Below are 7,575 nucleotides of genomic sequence, written 5' to 3'. Positions count from 1 at the left end.
TACTAGAAACAAGCAAAGAAATTTCTTCCTCAAAGAACAGAAGTTACTAGTAGACGGAACAGATAGGACACGGAGAAATATTTTTGGGAACCTACCTCCCACCACAGAAATGCTCCAGTTATGTCCCAGGAAACACCCGGGGAAATATGTGCCCCATTTCTACCATGATCAGAGAGATACAGTTAGCAGTGTCTAGGACAGACTGACATTCTTTTTTTTTTTTTTTAAGATTCTATTTTTACATAATCTCTACACTCAGTGTGGAGCTCAAACTCACAACCCCTAGATCGAGTCACATGCTCTACCAACTGAGCCAGCCAGGCACCCCCAGACTGACATTCTTAACACCTTTCCTGTCCACCCCAGAGAACACAAATATTGCAACAACAGACCATATTAACTATTCGTTTGATTCCAGAGATTTCTCCACATTTGCTTTGTCCTAGTCTATTTTCCCTACAGTTACCTGGCTCTTGAATTCATGTTCTCAAGATGGATAGCCAGACACTCTGGGAGATCAGCTTCTGGAAGAAAGGGGGCCAAGAATGGAGTTTTTGAGAAGTTCCAAGTACCAGGGGGCTCCTTAGCAGGCTCCTGAAAAGCCCACTGATATCTGGCAAAAACTAATCAGAGGAAAAGGGTTACAGATTCACCATCACAGGTAAGAGTTTAAAGAGTATCATCAATCATGCGTATATTACACATTTTGTATTTGGTCTGTGTCTTAGTTCGTTTGGGCTGCTATGACAGAACACCACAGGCCAAGTGGCTTATAACCAACAGTGTATGTACTTACTTCTCACCGTTCTAGAGGCTGGAAGTCCAAGATCAAGGTGCTGGCAGATTCCATGGACAAGGGGACCACATCTAGTTCGTAGATGGTTGTCTTTTTGCTGTATCCTCACAGGGTGGTGGGAACAAGACAGCTCTCTGGAGTCTCTTCTGTTGAGCCCTGGTCCCCTCCCAACAGCCACCCAAATACAGTCACACTGGGGTTTTGGCTTTAACATATGAATTTCAGTGGGACTGAAGTCATAGTCAGTTTGACTCTAAAAACCTAACATATTTAGGCCTCTGAAATTTTAGGAATCACAATAATAAATATTGTGATTTTGACTTTTTTCCAGCTACATAAGCTATGCACACTTGTTCTCTAAGAAACACTGAAATATCTAAAAATACATAGAAAAAAGTTATAATCATTTTCATGCTCCACTTAGTTTATCAAATAGTTTTTCTCCAAATGAATAGTCAGTCAACTCTATGTGATTTATCATAAACATTACATAAATCAACTCTACATGGTCTGTCCACTGCTCCCTGCACCACTCACATGAAAGCCACCTTTATCATGAACTGAGTGTCAGTGTCTGCATGGTGGCTTCTCTGTTTGGGTGTTTTGTTTGTTTGTTGTTGTTTCTTCCTGTTTGGGGCCTATGCCTCATATTTCCAGCAGCTTCACCGTCATTTATTTATTTATGTTTTAAGTTTATTGATTTATTTTGAGAGTATTAAGTTTATTGATTTATTTTGAGAGAGAGCAAGTGTTAGCGGGGAAGGGACAGAGAGAGAGAGAGCAAATCCCAATGAGGGATGAGGGGCTCGATCTTACGATGGTGAGATCATGACCTGAGCAAAAATCAAGGGTCGGACACTCAACCAACTGTGCCACCCAGGTGCCCCCAAGCTTCAGGGTCATCATAAACAGTAATAACCACTAGTGGAAGTCACCATTGTTACTCTTCATAAAAATATCCTTATTTATTCTTGCACATTTCCTCTATACAGTGAATTTTTTACATGGACTGGATTAATATCATAAAAATCTTTATTTTTAAGTCCTAATTTCTAAATTATCATTTGTCTATGGAAAGCTATTATTAGCCAATTTATTCTTCTTTTAAAATGTATAATTTTTACTGGATTCTAAGAGCCAGTGCTTATGTAAAGGGACGAGCAGACTATCCCGCAGTGGCAAAAAACTCAGAATCTGGAACCAGACTTCTGACTCTAATTTTGATTTCACCGTGTACTAACTTTATTCCTGTTTATCAAGTATCTCCAGCCGTATTTTCCTCATGTGTACATACAGGGATCATATTAGTACCTGCATAAAGTAAGGCCCCTTTGCTTCTGTCTGCAGGAAGGCAATAAAAATCCCCTTCAGTATGGTCTTCTTGACTGGTTCTAATTAATCACATAAATGTAAGCTAAGTGATCAACAGGGAAAAGAGGGAAAGATCCGAAAATCCCAGAGTCAGCCACTTCTGAGGACATCTGTTGTAGACAATGGTTCATTCAGAATCAGAGAATCATTGTTTTATGAGGAGCCCAAGATTTTCTGGGTGAAGAAAAACCAAAATGTCATCCTCTGTCCCCTGAGATTCTGAGTCAGGGTCAGCTGAGCCAGATCCCAGGAACAGAGAAGATAAGCAGCAGATTTGGTTACACTGAGTCCCCTGCCTCAAGACAAGGGCCTAATTTGGGAAGAGAACTTGCTTTTCTTCAGGCTATGGCCAAGAAGGAAAGCCCCTTGGCTTTTTGCCTATGCTGGGACTGTTTGCTTGACAGGACAAGGGTCAAGAACACCAGGATTCCTCAGTCGTAAGACACGACTGTGGCAGGGACAAGGGTCTGAATCAGCAGGGTCATCACTGGGACAGTAGAATCTCACTGGTCAGACTAGGCAGGACCAGTCCTTATTAAGAACACAGGACATGGCTGAGCAGAGCCTCCATTCCAGGTCTTGGGAGAACAGAGGCACCACCTCTTCAGGGAGAACAGAGTGTTGCGAGGTGAGTCCTCAGACGTAGGTGATGGTTTTCATTCTACTGAGCACTAGAGAATCGGTGGAAGAATACAAGGTCCCGTGTGACTGTATTTGTCCTGGGAGCTGACGGGGCAGATCATACTAATTCCATGAGAATAAGGGGAGAAAAAAAATCCTACAAACCATGCCAGGTTTTTCGTAAATTCTCCATCAGTCCTGGCCATTTTGATTTTATGACGGCTGTTACTGTTCTTTGTCAGACCTTGATTCATTAAGCGATAACCAAAGAAATCCCCCCAGCTCTGCACCAAACGTTGCTGATCTTTACCCTTGTTTATTTCGGGCATTCATTGTCTGGTGAGTGGACGTCGTCAGTCAGTGCTCTGATCACAATGGACATTATCTTCCGTGTTTAGTCACTCTAATCAGACTCAAACGAGGGGACTTCAAATTACTTTTTACTTAACCTTACTACACCTGCCACTTGTGTTTTCTTTCTGAGGAGCTTCAGAGGAGGTCTCCACGGACTCGGCACCATGAGACTATTTTCCCTTCTCATCTTCGTCGTCCTCTTCATCTCTCAAGTAATTCCAGGTAAACCCTCTTTGGCACCTCCTTATACTGTGGCCTGCTTTCTTGTCCAATCTGATGACATCCGTGCAAATATGCTCTCCTTTCTTGAAGCCTCCACCCGCTGAACTGTGTTTGAACTTCCTCATTCTTTGCGTATCGTGTTTAGTGACTGCCTTTGAGAGCAAGCAAAGAGGAACCTTAGAGGTTTTCTAGAAGGAGGCGATTCATGTATTTAGAACCCTGGCATTCTGGAAGAAACCTAAAGTGTGTTCTTCTCCACATCTTGAGCAAGGGGTGGTAAGAATATGAGAGAGAAGGAGAGGGGCACCTCACTTCCTGCCTGGTGTTCATTTCTGACACCCAGAAGTGCTGAGTGTCACAGAACAGCTCGGGGGCTTTACAGAGTACTACAGCTACTTGGATTCGGAGGGGGAGAAAATTGGCTTCTGTGGGTGAGCACCACAGGGGTCTGGCAGGTCACTGAGGGTTTGAACTTGCTTTCTCCAGAAATACCCATGGCGTGCTTTGTGCTCCCCCACCTGAATCCCCTGTCACTACTTTTCTCCTCCTCCAATATTCTATCTTTATATAAATAAATACACCCAAATATTCCATGCCTATGTCTTATTGCTTGGGGCTCCCTTGCCTTTCACAGCACCAGGGGACAGGGGCTGGGGAGGACTGTGTGCCCCCAGTCACCACCCTCCTTCTCTTTGCTTTGGGTCAATGAAAGTCTGTTTACTGTGGACCCACTGGGCATGGTGACTAATTTCAGTGCATCACTCAGAATAGTGTTGAGTTTCCAGCACTGATTTTCCCAACCTCAGTTTCCTCAATGGGCTGTTTTTTTTTTTTAAGTGTTTTTATTTTGAGACAGATAGAGACACAGAGAAAGGTGAGTGGGAGAGGGGCAGAGAGAGGGAGAGACAGAATCCCAAGCAGGCTCCGTGCCATCAGGGCAGAGCCCAACGTGCGGCTCGAACCCATAAACCATGAGATCATGACCTGAGCTGAGATCAAGAGTCCGATGCTTAAACGACTGAGTCACCCAGGCGTCCCATAACCAAAGAGAAGAGAAAAACACATTGTGGTGGGCTCTGAGGGAATGTCTTTGGGGGAAGAAAAAGGAGAGAATTGCAGGACTTCTCTCAGTGTGATTGTTGGTTACAGCACTAGGGTAAAGAGATACCAGTGTCTCCAGGGGTGGGTGGCCTCAGGGTCAGAGCTGCTGTGGTCACAGCTGCTGTGATGAAGGCAGGATGGGCAGGGGGCCTTTTGTGACAGCCTCGACCACGTGGCATGAAGGCAGTGCAAGAGCCCAGTGATAAGCAGGCTTATGAAAGCTCTCTGCAGACAGCTCAGTTCTAACTGCTTGGCCCAGTAGAAGGGGACAAGTTGGAGAAAGCAGAAATAGGGCTGAGATCCATGAATGGGGAGAAATCAGGGAGAAAACCCACCACCCACCCGCGAGTTGTTCCACAAAGGCTATACATGGCCCTATCGCTAGTCTGAGGCCCCGTGACATCCGTAGCATGGGTTCCAAAGTTGGCGACTTCTGCTAATGACCCATGCTGGGAAGACTGGACTTCAGGGGCAATGGAGGCCCTTCTTCCTCAGAGCTAAGTGTAAGCTTTCTCTCTCCCGTCTTCTAAGAGGCAGGGCAAGATCTTCTTCAGGCCTGGCTTTGTGTCAGGGAAGATTTTTTTTTCCTCTTTTGGAAACCTCTCTTACCTCAGCCAGTGCCCCTGGTTATTCTGGGTCCTTTCTTATAGGGACTTGAATTTTAAATTTTTAATTTTATCTGTAAGACATATTTGATAAAACCTTAACACAGGGATCCTAAGCCTGGGAATTGTGGGTGAACTTCAAAGGACTAGTCACGTCCCTTAAATGCTTTGGGGCCTATTGTGTGCGTACATTTTTATGTTTGACTGAACATGTATGTATATCTTCCTTCTTCAGACGAGGGGCTGTAGGATCATCTTATTCTCAGTGGAATCCTGTCCCAGAAGATAAAAGCCAAAGTTTTAGGGGCGCCTGGGTGGCTCAGCACAGAGCCGGCTTTGGGTCCTCTGTTCCCCGTCTTTCTCTGCCCCTCCCCTGCTTGTGCTCTACCAAAAATAAAACATTTTAAAAACTTTCCAAAAAATCAAAATATTAATGTACTGCTTCCAAAGGACATTGACAATCCTGTAATAGATCTCTGGGGGCACACTTGCTGGTCCGTGGTAATGTCAACCCAAGAGGAGTATTTGAAGTCTTTTATCTCAGCCTCCAAACTACATCACAAAATTTCATTCTTAACAAGCTCTTGCAGACTGGCATTGTCTTCCTGTGTAATAAGCAAGCCAGAGCCATGATGCCATGAGACTGTACCTATCAAGAAGGTATAGATGACAATATACATTCTTGAGCAATAAAGTTTGGGGGTCCCTGGTGAAGACTGAATTATATTTCCCCCTGCATGGAGAGCTTGAGACTTTCTTCCAAGAATAAATCATTTCTGCTCTTTCTACAGGCTATAGGCACGGTGAAATGTCTCATTTCTGTGACTCACATACAAGTGTATGCCTGAGGAGAAAAAGAAATTGTATTATTCGTTTGCCAGGGCTGTGCCCTGGAAGGAGCTTCTGTTGTGTAAGAATGAAGTGAAGAATTCGTGTTTAAGGAATCTACCTTGAATTAAGTAACCTGAAGAATGCATGCTGAACGTACCTACCCAGAATTAAATTGGAGGCTAAGGCCTCATGATAACATTTTCTTCATTCATGGATTCCTTCATTTTATTCGTACCTCTCAGCACCTAGTTTGTGCTGGGGATGGGACTGGTGTACAGGAGCCTGGGAGTGTGGATTCAGGTGATCTTCTGCTAAGAAAACTCACAAACGTGGAAATCATAGCCAAGTTGGGTGGCTCAAAGATGCCTTCCCAGTGAATGCCATATATGAGCTGGGTCTTCAAAAAAAAGGGGTAAGAATAGTGAGGGAGGCTGAAGAAGTGGTGTATATGCCAATGTGAACAGAGCACAAGATAATCAAGGTCACTGTGGTACATACACGCCTAGCGTTATATTAGGAGGTAGTTTGAGAACCAGAATGTGAGGAAATGAAGCTAGAGAATGTATGGCCAATGGATAGAGGACTTAGACTCTGAAGAAATTTTATTTTATCTTTGAAGCTTTAGGGAAACATCAAGAAAAAATGTTAAATAGAGGTGGGGAAGAGGAACTGACTCATACCAATATGGTCCCATGGCTATTGGTTTCATGTTTTGGTTATAATTCACACTTCACTTTTTTAATGAAATTGTTTCAAGTTGGCCACCCAGAGCTCTTTCAGGTCTCTCTCGGGTCCTCACAACGTACATGCACGTGGGAGCAGTAGGAGAGGTGCAGAGAGGGAGGGAGAGAGAATCCCAAACAGGCGCCGTGCTGTCAACACAGAGCCTGACGCAGGACGTGAACTCATGAACCATGAGACCATGACCTGAGCCAGAACTAAGAGTTGGATGCTTACCCAACCGAGCCACACAGGCACCCCTAAAATTTATATATAGTAAAAATCAAACTTTGCAGTATAACATTCTAAGGGATTTGCAAATGTAGAGCCAAGTATCCACTACCATATGACTATAGGGCACAGTCTTGTCACCCCAAATTCTTTTGTACTGCCTGATTACCATCCCTTCCTATAATACCTAACCCTTGACCAGCACAGTTCTGGCTTCTAACAGTATAGAAAAAGCTTTGCTTTTCAAGAGTGTTATATAGATGGAATCAAATAACTGTAGTCTTTATATCTGGCTTCTTTAACTGAGCAGAAGGCTTTTGAAGTCCACTCATGTTATTGCAAGAACCAATCATTTGTTTCCTTTTATTTCTGCACAGTATTCCATTCTATGATGAACCACTGTTAATCCACTAGTTGAAGGACATCAGTGATGTTTGCCTTTTTTGGCAAACATAAATGAAGCTGCTACCAACATTTGCATACAGGCTCAGGTTTTTAGTGGGAACATACGTTTCCATTTCTCCTGTGTAAGTAAGTACCCAGGAGTGGCATTGAGGAGCGGGATGACAATCATATATTGAACTTTACAAGAAAATGCCAAATGAACTTCCAAAGTAGCCTTACCATTTTGCAGCCTCAGCAACAGTGTCAGACAGTTTGATTTCTTACCAAGAGAACAGATGACAAATTGTATTGTGTTATAAATTAGGAGATAGTAAGTTC

Source organism: Crocuta crocuta, unplaced genomic scaffold (genome assembly GCF_008692635.1).
Source record: "Crocuta crocuta isolate KB4526 unplaced genomic scaffold, BGI_CrCroc_1.0 scaffold308, whole genome shotgun sequence".
NCBI classification, from domain to species: Eukaryota; Metazoa; Chordata; class Mammalia; order Carnivora; family Hyaenidae; genus Crocuta; species Crocuta crocuta.
The sequence above is the reverse complement of the archived record's forward strand: the minus strand, read 5'-3'. Positions refer to the sequence as shown.